Source organism: Schistocerca piceifrons, chromosome X (assembly GCF_021461385.2).
Source record: "Schistocerca piceifrons isolate TAMUIC-IGC-003096 chromosome X, iqSchPice1.1, whole genome shotgun sequence".
Classification (NCBI taxonomy): domain Eukaryota; kingdom Metazoa; phylum Arthropoda; class Insecta; order Orthoptera; family Acrididae; genus Schistocerca; species Schistocerca piceifrons.
Genome location: NC_060149.1, coordinates 237,584,997 through 237,602,634, shown reverse-complemented (window position 1 = coordinate 237,602,634; position 17,638 = coordinate 237,584,997). Strand labels below are relative to the sequence as shown.

The following is a 17,638-nucleotide window of genomic DNA, read 5'->3' as shown; positions in this document are numbered from 1 at the left end:
ATCACCCATAGGTTACACGTTACGTTTGTCACAGATATAGATATAATAATTTAAATAACTATACCAGTTTCATTGAAAGTCTCGTGTATCCTTCTTTTACTTCTAATAAAAAACAAACACCACCCGAACAGGCCGGAAGGTCCACCGGTACCCACCGGCCGCCGTTTCATCCTCAGCCCCTAGGCATCATCAAATGCGGATACGGTGGAGCATGTGGACAGCACTCCGCTCTTCCGGCTGTTGTCAGTTTTCGTGAGCGGTGCCGTTACTTCTCAATCAAGTAGCTCCTCAATTGGCCTCACAAGGGCTGAGTGCACCCTGCTTGCCAACAGCACTTGGCTGACACGGACGGTGACCCATCCAAGTCCTAACCAAGCCCGACAGCGCTTAAATTCGGTGGTCTGGTGAGAACTGGTGTTACCACCACAGTAAGGCGATTGGTTTCTTATTTCCAATATTCTTACGAAATTTTTCTCCTTTTTCAGGATAAAGATGATGAAAATAATAAATGGATCATTAAATACTGATAATTTTCACAGTCATACTATACCTATTGTTAGAATTACGTGGGAATTAAAAAAAAGGTAGAGGCAGCGAGATTCGACCTGGAGACCTCGCGGTTATGAAACTAAGTACTTATTCGATTGTTAGCGTCCTTCTTAAGCACTGGTGATCATACAAAACATTCAGTGACAAGCCGAAACATTATGAGCACCTGCTTGATAGCTTTTGGGCCATCTTTAGAGCACAGTACATCACCGAGTCTGCGTATCATGGATTCTACAGTTTTTTGGTACGTTAGTGGAGGCAGTGGCTCAAATAAATGGTTCAAATGGCTCTGAGCACTATGGGACTTAACATCGGGGGTCATCAGTCCCCTAGAACTTAGAACTACTTAAACCTAACTAACCTAAGGACATCACACACATCAATGCCCGAGGCAGGATTCGAACCTGCGACCGTAGCGGTCACGCGGTTCCAGACTGAAGCGCCTAGAACCGCTCGGCCACACCGGCCGGCTGGAGGTAGTGGCACCAGATGTTTAAGCACAAGTCATACAATACCTGTAAATAACGGGCTGACGCTTTGTGTATGTGGTGATAGCGTCCGATAGGGACACAGATAGGTTCCATAGGATTTTACATCAGGCGAACTTGGTAGCCAGGACATCAACGTGAGTACACTCGAACAGTCGAACCACTGTAGCACGGTTCTGGCTTTGAGACACGGATCATTATACTACTGAAAGACGACGTCGCCGTCGGTGAACACGTCAAGCATGAAGGGATGCAGGTGGTCCGCACCTGTCAGCGTGTCTTCGATTAAGACCACAGGTCTCATGAAAGAGCAGGGGAATGTCTCCCATAGCATATTATTGCTCCCAACGTCCTGTGGTCGTGACGCGACACACGTTTCGAGCCTCCGTTCGCCTCGGTGATGGAGTTTATGGAGGTGACAATCGATCTGGCGTAACAAAAAATGGCTCTGAGCACTATGCGACTCAACTTCTGAGGTCATCAGTCGCCTAGAACTTAGAACTAATTTAACCTAACTAACCTAAGGACATCACACACATCCATGCCCGAGGCAGGATTCGAACCTGGAACCGTAGCGGTCACGCGGTTCCAGACTGAAGCGCCTTTAACCGCACGGCCACACCGGCCGGCCCTGGCGTAACAAGAAACATGATTAGTCTGCCTGGGTGACAAGTTTCCATTAATCTACGGTCCAATCCCGCTAATCCCGTGCCCACTGCAAATGTAATTGACGATGTCGTTGGATCAACATGTGAACATGTAGGGGTCGTCCAATGCGCAGCTTAATGTTCAACAATGTGTGCCGAATGGTATGCTCTAGGACACACGTGCGTGCACCAGCATTGTGCTTTTTTGCCAGGGATGACGTAGATCGCCGTCTATACTACTCTACATAGCCTCAGAACTCCACGTTCTGTGTAGAGTCGTGGACATTCAACCATTTAACGCCTGTTGGTGGTTTCACTGCATTTCTACCACTTTCCGTAGATGCTAACGGCAATAGCACGTGGACATTCGACGAGCTTCGACGTTTCCGAGATACACCTTCACATGCTCCTGGTAATAATAATCTGCCCGTGTTCAAAGTCGCTTATATCAGTGGATTTCCCCATATACGGCCCGTATTACCGCTAAAATGATCCCCTATCCGTCTCCGTTCAACTTATATAATTTTCTTACCGTGTTAAGTTCCCGCGGCTCCACCAAACGGCATCTAACCTCTGTGTGGGCAGCGGTCAAAATGTTCTGGCTTATCAGCGTATAGGCACGCCTAAATGTTTCAAACTCGATTTTCTCGAAAACGGTTAAGGGTGCATTTTCCCGTTTACATATGCTGGAGTCCTAGTCGCGCCTTACACACCATGTCAATATGAATCAAATCGGTGAGGGGAAGTTCGTACGGTTCCTTGTTAACCACGAACAGAGGATGTCACGAAGACACTAACACGAGACAAATACAAAAAATAGCTACATGCTAAAAGATATCTTGAAATTGTGACTTGTTTTTGTTTTCTATGCACAAATCTACAATATTAATGCTATTTTTTTTCTGTGTAGATGATACCTTAATTTTACTCAAAGGTGACACCAAGGACACCAATAATATTACAAATTTTTCACAGTTGAATACACAAAAGCATTAATTTTCTAGACTTTTGCATAGAAAACAAAAACAACAGACATAATTTCAAGATATGTAGGAAAAATACAACCTAAGCACCACAATCCCAGCCACATCATGTCATCCAGATATACACAAGAAAGCTGCATACAAAACGATGATACATAGAGGTTCAAATGGCTCTGAGCACTATGCGACTTAACTTCTGAGGTCATCAGTCGCCTAGAACGTAGAACTAATTAAACCTAACTAACCTAAGGACATCACACACATCCATGGCCGAGGCAGGATTCGAACCTGCGACCGTAGCTGTCACGCGGTTCCAGACTGAAGCGCCTAGAACCGTACGGCCACACCGGATGATACATAGAGCAAACACAATCCAAATGAACGGAGAGGACAGGGATATAGAATTAGACATCATTAAGAAAATTGCAACGGCCAATGACTTCCCCAGGTCAATGATAGGATGCAGACACTCTATGTGAAACCATAGTGTCATAATATCTTTGTAGCATGTTTTCTAAACAAACAGTGTAAGCGTGTGTGTGATATTCTGTATAATGGAGGCGGTATAATACATGTAACCAAACGAACAAAAATATGTTCTCTAAAATTAGCATTTAAAAACCCTCAAAAATTAATTATGTTCGATTTTCTGATTACAGTCTAGCTTTGAAAAGACGCACGGCAGAAAATCATACATGCAAATAAATGTACAAATGCACTTGAAAATGAGAATAAATTCTCAAAACAGGAGGTCGGACGTAATTGTGCATCGGTACTGAAGGTAATGGGTTCGTTGCCCATCGAGGCGAATCAACTATACAGATGCGTGGTGTCTGTTCTTTCGGACGTGTCAGAAGGAACAAACACTACGTGGAATCAGCAGCTGCGAAACATATCCCGATGCAGCTGATATCATTAGTTCCTTCCCCTTTCTTGCTTTTCTCCCCTCTCCACTTTCAATTTACATTATATGTATCACAGCTGGAGATACTGAGTGGTGTTTGTCCCTTCGGAGATGTTCCAAAGAACAGGAACCACTCGTTCATATAGCTGATTCACCTCGATGGGCAATGAATCCATCACCTTCAGTGCGGATGCACAATTACGTCCGACCTCCTGCGGGAATCTCAAAGTAGCGAGCATGGAGGACATGGACATGGTCGGAGACTGCTGATAGGTGGTGCTATGTGGGAATGTGGGTCGGCCCAGAGGCGTGCCGCGATAGTCCGTGTAACTGCGATAAACACTGTGTCCTGGTGGTGCAGTGGTTAACACAACTGCCTCGTGAGTAGTGGGTCCTGGGTTTGAGTACCACTGTGGCTTCCTTCAAAACGAAAAAAAATGTACCGGTCTAGCACGTATTTTCATTCGTCATCGCTGACGTTGCATAAAGTCTCTATGCAGCTGACATCAATAGTCCCTTTCCCCTCTATTTTCAATTTACATAACAGAACTTTAATTGTAGCAGTTAAACTTCATTCAAATACAAACAGCTTCTCGTTAATCTCCGGATAATGTACAAGCAGAGCTTCAGTCTAAGACAGAAGGCAGAGAAATATCGTCACCCACACGCAGTCGCCGCATCTGGTATGCGGTGACTTTAATGCACATAATTTTATGTGTGGGTGTGTATCTAAAGACGGTTGTGGGTGACATATGGAAAACGTAACCCTATGACTGTGGGTTAATTACGCTTAATGATGCAAAATCTCCCATAATATCGAGGCCGTATAGAAAGCCGAAGGCCAGCTGCCAGAGCAGCATAGAGCGTTACCGAGCTGCTTCCTGGACTCGGGTAGGCGCGCAAGCCCCGGATCGAATCCGCCCGGCGGACTACCGACCAGGGCCGGTGTGGTGGCCAGCCTGGATGTGGTTTTTAGGCGGTTTTCCACATCCCGCTAGGTAAATACGGGGGTGCTCCCCTCGTTGTGCCTCAGTTACACGACTCGCAGACATTTGAAACACGTTCGCACTATTCCATGGATTACACTAGACGCAGACAGCTGGGGTACACACATTCCGTCCTGGAAGGGGGGGAGGTGGGTATAGGGTGGCGACAAGAAGGGCATCCGGTCACCCCTTCAAATTAACACGCCAAATCCCACAAGTCGGGATTAATGCTTGGAAAGAGACAGAGAGAGAGAGAGAGAGATAGCGAGAGAGAGAGAGAGAGAGAGAGAGAAAGAGAGAAAGCCGAAGGCGATAGACATAAATATTTGCTTTCCAGAACGGGCTGCTTTAGCTTAATGGACAGTTCACAGTGACACTTTGGGATCCAACTAATGTTAAACTACGAATGGAGGATCCAAAAAATAAAATAGAGATAAATGAGAAATTTAGGCTAAAAAAAAAGCGCTATGAGAAGTATATAGGATATGGATTCAGCATCTAATTACTGAAATTAGAAACTGTCACATCGACAAGGACACATTTAAAGCATCTATCGGACTAATAAACATAGACTGTCGGTAAACCAGAAAAGAAGAGACTAGAAGCATTTGAGATACGGTGCTACAGATGAATGTTGAAAATTAGGTGGACTGATAAGGAGGAGGTTCTGCACAGGATCGGAGAGAAAAGGATACATGGAAAACACTGACAGGAAGAAGAGGCAGGATGATATGACATCTGTTAAGACATCAGGGAATAACTTCCATGGTACTAAAGGGAGCTGCAGAGGATAAAAACTCTAGAGGAAGACAGGTAGTGGAATACATCCAGTAAATAACTGAGGACGTAGGTTGCAAGTGCTACTCTGAGATGAAGAGGTTGGCGCATGAGAGGAATTCGTGGTGAGCTGCATCAATCCCGTCAGAAGACTGACGACTCAAAAAAAAAAAAAAAAAAAAAAAAAAAAAAAAAAAAAAAAAAAAAAAAAAGCAGACCTCGGAATTATTAAAATCTGCATAACATAAAGAAATACCCACTCATTACATGGCGTGGGAAGCAGGACGATAAACAGCTATTGTGCTAGGGAAAACTAATTGAAAGATATCGTGCAAGGCAGTCACCTGAGAAGTTCTTACAAGATAAGAAAATAATACTGCGGCAAGGGAAAACCCACTGGAAGAATATCATGCAAAGCAATCACCCGAGTAATTCTTACAACACGAGAAAATAATATTACGGCAAGGGAAGACCCATTGAAACAATGTCGTGCAAAGCAATCACCCGAGTGGTTCTTACAAGACGAGGAAACACAAGTCTCAGAGAAAATTTTTTAAAGAAAAAGAAGTCGTGTTACGTCGTATTTGCAGGGACTTAAACAAAGATACTAACGTCATAGATATATTGAGATGAAACCAAGGAACTAATAATTTAAAAACAATGAACACGTCGTTCGTAGACACATTCCTAGAGACAGCACCATACCGCATCAGTTTCGTCAGGATGTTTGAGTGTTCTACTGGAAGTGTCTAATCAATTTTTTACGTCCCTTGCTTAACAAAGGAATACGACCATTGCTGGAACCCGTACATCGAATACAGTACCATCGGTAGACAATTTTATTGTGCAATGTTGAAGATTTTATGAGAATACGACTGCCGAAAATTTAGGAGAGAATATGATGACATTAATACTTTTCCGAACACCGAACTATATAAATATGTACCAATTGTAAAATCTGGAAACTATCATGCGGTTGCCCCCTCGTGCAGAATCCTAGAAATCTCGTCGTGAATTGTGGAAACCTTAGAACAATTAATAATTGATTAAAATTGTCCTGAGTGGTCATTCGAAGCTAACATACTGCCAGACTACAAAATGGTTTTTTGGAAGAACGTTGTACATTAGATAATATGACGCAACTTACTACCGACATGTGAATTTGTGGGAATACAGTGCGTTACGGCATTGTTTGTAGATATATATTGGGCATACGATGACACCATCCTTCCGTTACTGTGGTAGAGAATGATGGAGAAATGACTGCTCTACAGTATAAATAATGGTTATGGAAAATTTTTAGTTAGGAGGCCTGTTCTCCGTGGCCTTCGAAGTAAAACGAGAAGACCATTCGTCGTCTCGCACAGGGATCTACACGAAGCCCTCTTCCATTCAATATTTACACAGTGGAAATTGGAGTCAGGACGCCAAGAGCTATTTACGTATTAAAAATATTGATTACCTTCACTGAAATTGGGTCCTCGGCTGCGATTAATTCTTTAAATTATTTAATACCATCTTCATTTTTTCTTTATTCGTTATATTATTACGCATTTTCGGTTTAGATCATTTTGAATATCTTTACATAAATTCTGCGATGACGCATTGTGCCATACAAGTATTCTTTTCGTTACTGATTCTTCTTTTCATCGCCGCAGACGGGTCAGTAGTCAATTATTCAGTCAAAAGAGTTAAACAAAGATGACATAAAAATTTAAAATTTGATTTAAATGATATAAAAGAACGCTTTTCATTGATGATATTTGAAATAACACATAGAAGAATGTTGTATGAAATTTATAACACTGAGTAGCGAGAAAGTTAAAACAAAATGTATTACACTTCACTGCCACTTGATGGAAGGGGCCAGCATCTGGGAGGAGTAATAGGAAGAGTGAAGGTGAATAGTTCGTTTGGGACAGTTGAAATGTTTATAGGGCTGCTTGGTACAGGTGGGTTAAGTTGCGGATATATGTAATGTGGCAAGATGGTGGGTAGAGAAATAAGCAATTCGGGATCCAAAAAATGGTTCAAATGGCTCTGAGCACTATGGGACTTAACATCTATGGTCATCAGTCTCCTAGAACTTAGAACTACTTAAACCTAACTAACCTAAGGACATCACACAACACCCAGTCATCACGAATTCGGGATCCAGATAACCAGCATGGGGACCAGGCCAAGATCGAGAGGAGGAAAGAAAAGCGAGTCTTGGGGAGAAAGGGAAGCCCTGAAATTGGCAAGAGACCATAAAATTATCTGTAGTGTTATATCTGAATTATATCCACTCTCATTGTCATAGTTGTCATTCAACCAGAATCACCGACACCGTCAATACGGGTGCAAGTCACAGTTTCAAAACTGTGCTGTCATAAGGTGTACGTTGAGTGCAATGGGATGTGGAAATACATACAGTTTTAAGACTGTACTAAACACGCTAGCGATACTGGTGTCATGACAACTACAACGCTTGCTCTCACAAGCACAATAACAGTGGACGCCATACAAATGAACTAGTGTTCAAAACGTAAGGTCAAAACTAACGCAGCACGATGAAACTTGGACCATACATACACTATGTGATCAAAAGTATCCGGACACCCCCAAAACCATACATTTTTCATATTAGGTGCATTGTGCTGCCACCTACTGCCAGATACTCCATATCAGTGACCTCAATAGTCATTAGACATCGTGAGAGAGCAGAATGGGGCCCTCCGCGGAACTCACGGACTTCGTACGTGGTCAGGTGATTGTGTGTCACTTGTGTCATACGTCTGTACCCGAGATTTTCACACTCCTAAACATCCCTAGATCCACTGTTTCCGATGTGATAGTGAAGTGGAAACGTGAAGGGACACGTACAGCACGAAAGAGTACAGGCCGACGTCGTCTGTTGACTGACAGAGACCGCCGACAGTTGAAGAGGGTCGTAATGTATAATAGGCAGACATCTATCCAGACCATCACACAGGAATTCCAAACTGCATCAGGAGCCACTGCAAGTACTATGACAGTTAGGCGGGAGGTGAGAAAACTTGGATTTCATGGTAGAGCGGCTACTCATAAGCCACACATCACACCGGTAAATGCCAAACGGCGCCTCGTTTGATGTGAGGAGCGTAAACATTGGACGATTGATCAGTGGAAAAACATTGTGTGGAGTGTCGAATCACGTTACACAATGTGGCGATCCAATGGCAGGGTGTCGGTATGGCGAATGCCCGATGAACGCCATCTGCCAGCGTGTGTAACGCCAACAGTAAAATTCGGAGGCGGTGGTGTTATGGTGTGGTCGTGTTTTTTATGGAGGGGGGCTTGCACCTCTTGTCGTTTTGCATGGCATTATCACAGCAGAGGCCTACTTTGATGTTTTAAGCACCTTCTTGCTTCCCACTGTAGAAGAGCAGTTCGGGGATTGCATCTTTCAACAGGACCGAGCACTTGTTCATAATGCACAGCCTGTGGCGGAGCGGTTACACGACAGTAACATCCCTGTAATGGATTGGCCTGCACAGAGTCCTGACCTGAATCCTATAGAACACCTTTGTGATGTTTTGGAAAGCCGACTTCGTACCAAGCCTCACCGACCGACATCGATAACTCGCCTCAGTGCAGCACTCCGTGAAGAATGGGCCTGATTGGATGTATGCCTGCGAGAATGGACGCTGTCGTCAAGGCTAAGAGTGGGTCAACACCATATTGAATTCTAGCATTACCGATGGAGGGCGCCACGAACGTGTACGTCATTTTCAGCCAGGTGTCTGGATACTATTGATCACATAGTGTAGAAAGAATTGCTACAGCGTAGTACAAATGATAACTGAAAGAAATGCGCAGTGAGACGAACAGAAACGACAGTTTTATTCAAAGATAGTAATAACACTGAGGTCATCGCGATTTATGATGGTTCCTTGAACACTACAGAAGGTTCTGGTTCTTAACAGATCATGTGCTCAGCATGGAGAGCACATACTCTGCAACGCGCTCCCATGCTGGTCACAAGGTTGGTAACTAGTTCTTGGACGTTCCATTTCTCCACCAGCGCGGTTGAAAAATGCTGGATGGCCTTTGTTGCATATGGACTTGTTGCAATACGTCTTTTCAACACATCACATACGTGCTCCAAGAGGTTTCAGTCGGGGGAAGGGGCAGGCCAGTTTATTCACCGAATATCGTCTCGTTCCAAGACCTCCTCCACCTGCGCTTGTCGATGCGGCAGGGCACTGTCATCCATAAAAATGAAGTCATGGTCGAATGTACCCCTGATAATACTCACACGGTGGAGGAGTACAGTGTCATAACGGTGACCGGTGAGAGTACCGTGATCAAGAATATGGTGTCAGTACGTCTATGCAAGACTATGCCTCTATAACACCTGGTATACGAAAACGGTTATGTTCGACAATGTTCTTGGTCGCATTGCGTGTTCCAGTCACTTGCCATATGAGCGTACATCCAGAACTACTACAGACTTAATCTAGTCTCATCCGTTAAGGACACGCGACCCCACTCCTCACTGGTCCAGTCGCTATGCTCTTGGTAACATCGTAAAAGGTGCCGCTGATGTGCTAGTGGCAAGTTATTGGTCGTCGGGCAGAGAGACCACCTCCATGAAGTAGCCATTCCACCGAGGACCGAAAGTTTGAGTTCCCTGCAAAACTGTTAAATGTGGTTGTAACTGCACCTATTGTTTGGCGAGGGTCCCTTCTTGCCTATTGCACAATGTAGTGGTCGTCTGCTGCTGTAGCTGACCGTGTTCAACCACCTTCTCTCCTTCGTGCATCAGCGCCCGTGGTTCGGAACACTCCCCCATGCACGTGAAAAAAAAAAAAATTGAAATGATCGTATGGCGTCGGTAGCCGGGAGTTCCCACGCGGTAAGTTCGGCCGCCAAGTGCAAGTCTTACTGAGTGCGACGCCACATTGGGCGACTTACGTGTCGACAGTGAGGATGAAATGATGATGAGGACAGCACAACACCCAATCCCTGAGGAGAGAAACCTCCCTCTGTAGCCGGGAATCGAACCCGCGCCCCCTTGCGTGGCAATCCAACGCGCTGACCGTTCAGCTGTTGGGTTGGACTGGAGGTGCAATAATGCTGTGATTAACAGCAAACTCCTGGGCTACACCCGTCACGCTTCGTCCTTCTTCTACTTTCTGAGCCATTCAACAGTCATCTACAGGCCATGTTGTAATGGAGAACGTATCCACTGTTCATCGTAATTGCTAGCTAATAGACACACACTTTCTATTCCCGTTCTTTCAACTACTCCGTGTTGCGCTGACAACACCATTTGACACTTAGACTAGCTGACCGACCTAACACTATGCAACGTTCAACTTACTGTGCGCGTCTGGTAGCCCCTGGCAACATTCTCCCACACTTTCATTCATTTCCAGCAAGTAATTGATATGTTATGGTACTTCATTTACCTCGTTCTTAAATTTTGAAGAGCAGTGTAAAACATAGGCAGAGATATTTATGGCATAATGTGCCATTGTTGAATTTTTGTGCAGATATTTGAAAATGGTCTGAGTCTGAATTTGTGCAACAGTACAGCGAATAAAGGAAAAATGAAACTGCAGACGGTATTAAATCGTACAAAAATTGCGATCTCCAGTCGGGAGGCTGGTTTGCTGCAGCTATCCACATTATTTTACACGATATATGTGTGCCATCTTTGACTACCATCCGTGAATAAAACGCTAGGTGTAATGAGTTTATAGTTTTCTACTTTCGAGAAGATTACTGTAACGTTAGCAGGTGAAGAATTCTACAAGAAATAGGGCACGTGGCAAGGAAAGATGAATATCAAAATGGATATCAAATAAAGAGTAATATATTCAATAAATTGTTTATGGACAGACTGCAATTTTTAGTCTACAATTACAGCACGATGACTAGTTTCGGTTGTTTTCTACAACCATCTTCAGCTCTTTTAAACAGTAAAAAGTCGTAGGACATGAAATGAAAAACATCATCATTAACTTTAGTCATGTAATGAAATGCACTCGTATTGTGGGCCAACAAGATATGATAGTATATAACTAAAAACTTCATCATGAGCGAGCCAGATTGTAAACCATAATCTCGCAAGATGACAGTAATAAAGAAGGAAAATCGCCGATTGCATTAGTAAAACTTGCATCACATGCCCGTGATTTGCAACAGTCCAGCAGGTATTATAATGAGAACAGTATACGTAACGGCACTAGAATATTCAGCCGTTGCACAGCTGTAAATATAAACACCAAACAATACGCAGTGAAGTTATAAAAAATTTATGTGATCAATGGTTACAAAATGAGAGAGAAATGCCATATCCTGGCTTCCAAAGGAGTTGTCCAGCATGACATATAAAATAGTCATCTTTATAAAATGTGTACACGTACTGATTGGTGTATGTGTTTGCAGCTATGGAACAGCTAAAAATTCATAATGAAATTTTTAAGTACATGCTGTCATAGTCTTGTGGGTCCACAATACTAACGCGTTTCATTGCATGACTGCTGTTAACGAAAATGTTTTTCTACGCATGCACACAGCTTTTTTACAATTTGTGCGATCTATTGCAGAAAACAACCCAAACTGTGCTGTAATTTTATACTGAAAATTGCGGTCTAGGCATAAGAAGTCTTTTACAATAAAAATGTTATTTAACAAATTACATGAAGACCTCCATCTAGTCCTTGTCAACATCACTATTCTTTAAAAGTTACGGACAAATACTGCTAAACTGGGTCCACACAGAGTAAGAAAGTAAAAGAAAATGTAAGTCATGTGAGACATAATCATAGGTCATTCACCACTCGTCTGCACATAATATACGTTCGAAATAATCATTATTGTGAATGTGATGGGATAAATAGTATTTGTAATGACATAAAGCTATTTACAGAGAAGAGCCAGACTAAATCTCCAAGAATGGTGATGGACTCACAGTTTTCATGAAAGGGTTATACTGCGTATCTCATAGATGAACACTTGCCTTGTCGGAACGAGATACGCTCGGGTAGAACAGGGGTGTGGTGGGGAATGGATCATAATATTCTGTTATTAATGTGCAGGAATCTAATAAGATTTTCAGTCGACGATGACTGTGTCTCTAGCTATTGCATAACTAGTTCTAAAGTGAATAGAATTGGGGAGAAAAGAAATTTGTGGTACAACTTGACTCAAATAAGGTACTGGTGGATAGGACATGTTCTGAGTCATCAAGTGATCGCCAGTTTCATACTAGAGGGAAGTGTGAGAAATAAAAACTTTAGAAGGAAATGCAAAAATGCAGTAAACGAAGTAGGCAAAAAAGAATACAAACGTTTCAAAAATGAGATCGACAGGAAGTGCAAAATGGCTAAGCAGGGATGGCGAGAGGACAAATGTAAGGATATAGAGGCTTATCTCACTAGGGGTAAGATAGATACTGCTTACAGGAAAATTAAAGAGACCTTTGGAGAAAGGAGAACCACTTGTATGAATATCAGGAGCTCATATGGAAACCCAGTTCTAAGCAAAGAAGGGAAAGCAGAAAGGTGGAAGGAGTATATAGAGGGTCTATACAAGGGCGATGTACTTGAGGATAATATTATGGAAATGGAAGAGAATGTAGATGAAGATGAAATGGGAGATACGATACTGCGTGAAGAGTGTGACAGAGCCCTGAAAGACCTAAGTCGAAACAAGGCCCCGGGAGTAGACAACATTCCATTAGATCTACTGACGGCCTTGGGAGAGCCGGTCCTGACTAAACTCTACTATCTGGTGAGCAAGATGTATCAGACAGGCGATATACCCTCAGACTTCAAGAATAATATAATAATTCCAATCTCAAAGAAAGCAGATGTTGACAGATGTGAAAATTACCGAGCTATCAGTTTAATAAGTCACAGCTGCAAAATACTAACACGAATTCTTTACAGACGCATGGAAAAACTGGTAGAAGCCGACCTCGGGGAAGATCAGTTTAGATTCCGTAGAAATATTGGAACACGTGAGGCAATACTGACCTTACGACTCATCTTAGAAGCTCGATTAAGGAAAGGCAAACCTACGTTAGCAATTGTAGACTTAGATAAAGCTTTTGACAATGTTGACTGGAATACTCAATTTCAAATTTTAAAGTTGGCAGGGGTAAAATACAGGGAGCGAAAGGCTATTTACAATTTGTACAGAAACCAGATGGCAGTTATAAGAGTCGAGGGGCATGAAAGGGAAGCAGTGGTTGGGAAGGGAGTGAGACAGGCTTGTAGCCTCTCCCCGATGTTATTCAATCTGTATATTGAGCAAACACTAAAGGAAACAAAAGAAAAATTTGGAGTAGGAATTAAAATCCAGAGAGAAGAAATAAAAACCTTGAGGTTTGCCGACGACACTGTAATTCTGTCAGAGACCGCAAAGGACTTGGAAGGACAGTTGAACGGAATGGACAGTGCCTTGAAAGGAGGATACAAGTTGAACATCAACAAAAGCAAAACGAGGATAATGGAATGTAATCGAATCAAATCAGGTGGTGCTGAGGCAATTACATTAGTAAATGAGACACTTAAAGTAATAGATGAGTTTTGCTATTTGGGCGGCAAAATTACTGAGGATAGGCACAGTAGAGAGGTTATAAAACGTAGACTATCGATGGCAAGGCAAACGTTTCTGAAGAAGAGAAATTTGACAACATCGTGTATAGATTTAAGTCTCAGGAAGTCTTTTCTGAAAGTATTTGTATGGAGTGTAACCATGTATAGATGTGAAACGTGGACAATAAATAGTTTAGACAAGAAGAGAATAGAAGCTTGTAAAATGTGGCGCTACAGAAGAATGCTGAAGATTAGATGGCTCGATCACGTAAGCAATGAGGAGGTACTGAATAGAATTTGGGAGAAGAGGAATTTGTGGCACAACTTGACTAGAAGAAGGGATCGGTTAGTAGGACACGTTCTGAGGCATCAAGGGATTACCAATTTAGTGCTAGGGGGAAGCGTGGAGGGTAAAATCGTAGAGGGAGACCAAGAGATGAATTCACTAAGCAGATTCAGAAGGATGTAGGTTGTAGTAGTTACTCGGAGATGAAGAGGCTTGCACAGGATAGAGTAGCATGGAGAGCTGCATCAAACCAGTCTTTGGACTGAAGACCACAACAACGATATATTCCTCCAAAATAGACATTCTATAATTAACCAGCGAATAATTCAGAAATTGGAAACGTTATCTTATAGGGCAATGGATGGACAGAGAATATACTGTGCCAAAAAGCAGAAATCATCCATCAGCTTCATTGATCTAAACGACGTTTTACGCATACTGAGGTGACAAAAGTCATGTGATACCTTTTAATATCGTGTCGGACTTTCTTTTTCCTGTCGTTGTGCAGCGGCTATATGTGACATGCGCTCAACAAGTCGTTGGAAGCTCGCTGCAGAAATATTGAACCATACTGCCTCTACAGTCATCCATAATTACGAAAGCGTTGCCGGTGCAGGATTTTGCGCACGAACTGACATCTCGATTACGTCCCATAAATGTTCGATGGGATTCATGTCGGACGATCTGGGTGGCCAAACCATTCGCTCGCACTGCCCAGAATGTTCTTCAAACCAGCTGTGAACAATTGTGGCCCAGTGACATAGCGCACTGCCATCCATAAAGATTCCATCGTTGTTCGGGAACATGAAGTCCATGAATGGCTGCACATGATCTCCAAGTAGCCGAACAAAACCATTTGTAGTTAGTGACCGGTTCAGGTGGACCACAGGACCCAGCAAGTCCATGTAAACACAGCCTACACGAAGACACCACCACCAGGTTGCGCAATGTCTTGTTGAAAACTTGGGTCCATGGCGTCGTGCGGTGTGCGCCACTCTCAAGCCGTACCATCAGCTCTTCCAAACTGAAATTGGGACTCATCTGATCACGATACGGTTTTCCAGTCTAGTGTCCAACCGATATGGTCACGAATCCAGGAGAGGCGCTGGAAACGTTTCCACCTGAAGCACCTGGGAACAAAAGACAGCTTTGCCAATGCACTGCCCTTGTGTGCGGGATACTACCGTCATGTCTATGTGTGAATATCGCCGTCCCATGACTTTTTATCAGCTCAGTGTATTCTCCAAAGAATGTGAGCATATCCAGATTCGTATAACTAACCTAAAGAAATAACTATATTACCGATGGTTTCTTCTCTTCAATAAAAACTTTCACCAGATCACAAAAATCAACGAATAACTGCATTTCTGTTAACTTCCCAGAATATTTCAAGAACTACACGGAAGACTCGACAGCCACAGGTTACGCAGAGTAGGATACGCATTTGTTGTACAAGTTCAGGTTACAAAGAACCGACTTTGCTTTCCAGTGAGATTTCTACGAAGGCGTCCTGAAAAGTTATTACGTTCTCAATATCGGTTGAGTTCGGTCGACTTCGCCGCTACGTTGATGCACGTTGAAACCCTCTGCCGCTAAATGGTTCCGAACTGTAACGTGTGACATTGCGGTGTGTCACGTAACTATGTCGGTGCATGAGAAACGTCGTGCTCTATTCGAGTTTAGAATTCGCGCAGTTCGTCCACATATGGCACTCCCTCTCCTTCAGTACGATAATGCCAGACCACACACGAGCGCTGCGACATCTGCAACAATCGGACGTCGTGGATTCACTGTCATCGATCATCCTCCACATGGTTCCGACTTGGCCCCACCCGATTATCGTCTCTTTCCAAAACTTAAAGAACGTCTTCGAGGACTTCACTTTGATGGTGATGAAGCTGTGCAAACAGAGGTGAGGTTGTGGCTCCCTCAACAAAATCAAACATTCTACAGTGACATTATCAACAAACTGGTCTCTCGTTGAGGGAAATGTGTTCGTCACCAAGGTGACTATTTTGAGAAATAAATCTGTAGGCATGAAGAATAAAGATGTAAAGTGTTAACTGAAGAATACTCAGTATTACAGAACACTCAGTATAATGTCGTTTATTGAAACTGAACTACACTTTTCGAACAAACATTATATACACACAAAGAAAACAAATAACAAGTACACGACTATTCATCAAGAGCGTCGGTGAGGTCCGCCGGAGCTGGTCCTAGCTCGGCGAGGAACTGGCTGACCTGTTGCTCCGCTGGCCTTATAAAGCCGGCGGAGGTCGGCGGAGTACTCCAACTTCCCTGTGTCTGTGAGGCGACCTCTGCAGAAAAAGGTTCGCATTAGTCTCTAGCAAGTTCTGTTTATTTTTAAAGAATTTGTTTCCTCTTGGTTGCGCCTGCAAGTGCTTGTGTATGTTATATGGTAGACAGGGGTGTCTTGAGTGTAGTCTTCCTGACAGGGGCCGTCTGTGGCAGACGTAACATTAACAACGTTTGTTTCATTTAAAAAGGTTTAAGACGTTTTACATAAACAAATTAGTAGGCATTATTTTTCAGCACGCCCTCGTAGTTTTCTCATAACAATACTATACTAGCAGGTTTACGGTACATACAGAATTATTTTACATATTATACAGGTTAATACTGTCGCAAAATGCGGCGTTACCCCATATAATGTGTATAACTGTAACTGAGGGAAAAGGGGCCGCAAAGCAAAGAAGAAAATATGTAAAATTATTTAATCGTGTAGGACTGGAAAGTTTTGCTTCAGACCCTAGTTCCTATTAGGAAGTCTAATGCATTCGTAAAGCACTTTATGAAAGCCACCAAGGTTAACAAAATTGTCAGGAATAACTCAAAATCGGTAAGGATCAAGGGATACGCTAACTTTAAATACACACATCAAAAAAAGTTTTGCATCACCCCGGTTCCCAGAACTCCTGAAGACAGACGTCGACTGTGGATATTGTATCACAGGCACAGTCCCTCTGATTGTTCAGAGATGCCACTAAACCTGCCCAAAGATGTAAAGAAGCATGCATGAGCAGCGCCTATTAGACGGAGTGAGTCCGACACTCGATCAGTTCCAGTCATTCCACCAAGAAGGAAGTACATGGCTCGTGTTGTCTGTAGTTCAGCCATGCCTAGACGGTCAATACCGCGGTTCGACCGCATCCGCTTTGTTACTTTGTGCCAGGAAGGGCTCTCAACAAGGGAAGTGTCCAGGCGTCTCGGAGTGAACCAAAGCGTTGTTGTTTGGACATGGAGGAGATACAGAGAGACAGGAACTGTCTATGACATGCCTCGCTCAGGCCGCTCAAGGGCTACTACAACAATGGATGACAGCTACCTACGGATTGTGACTCGGAAGAACCCTGACAGCAACGCCACCATGTTCAATAATGCTTTTCGTGCAGCCACAGGATGTCATGTTACTACTCAGACT

General features: G+C 43.3%; 1 protein-coding gene across 1 annotated transcript in view; it reads left to right on the top strand.

The window, feature by feature from the left end:
• LOC124722285 (alkaline phosphatase-like) overlaps positions 1–17,638 on the top strand; it is a 658,646-nt gene that overhangs the window by 67,223 nt on the left and 573,785 nt on the right. The gene's annotated exons all lie outside the window — the stretch shown is intronic.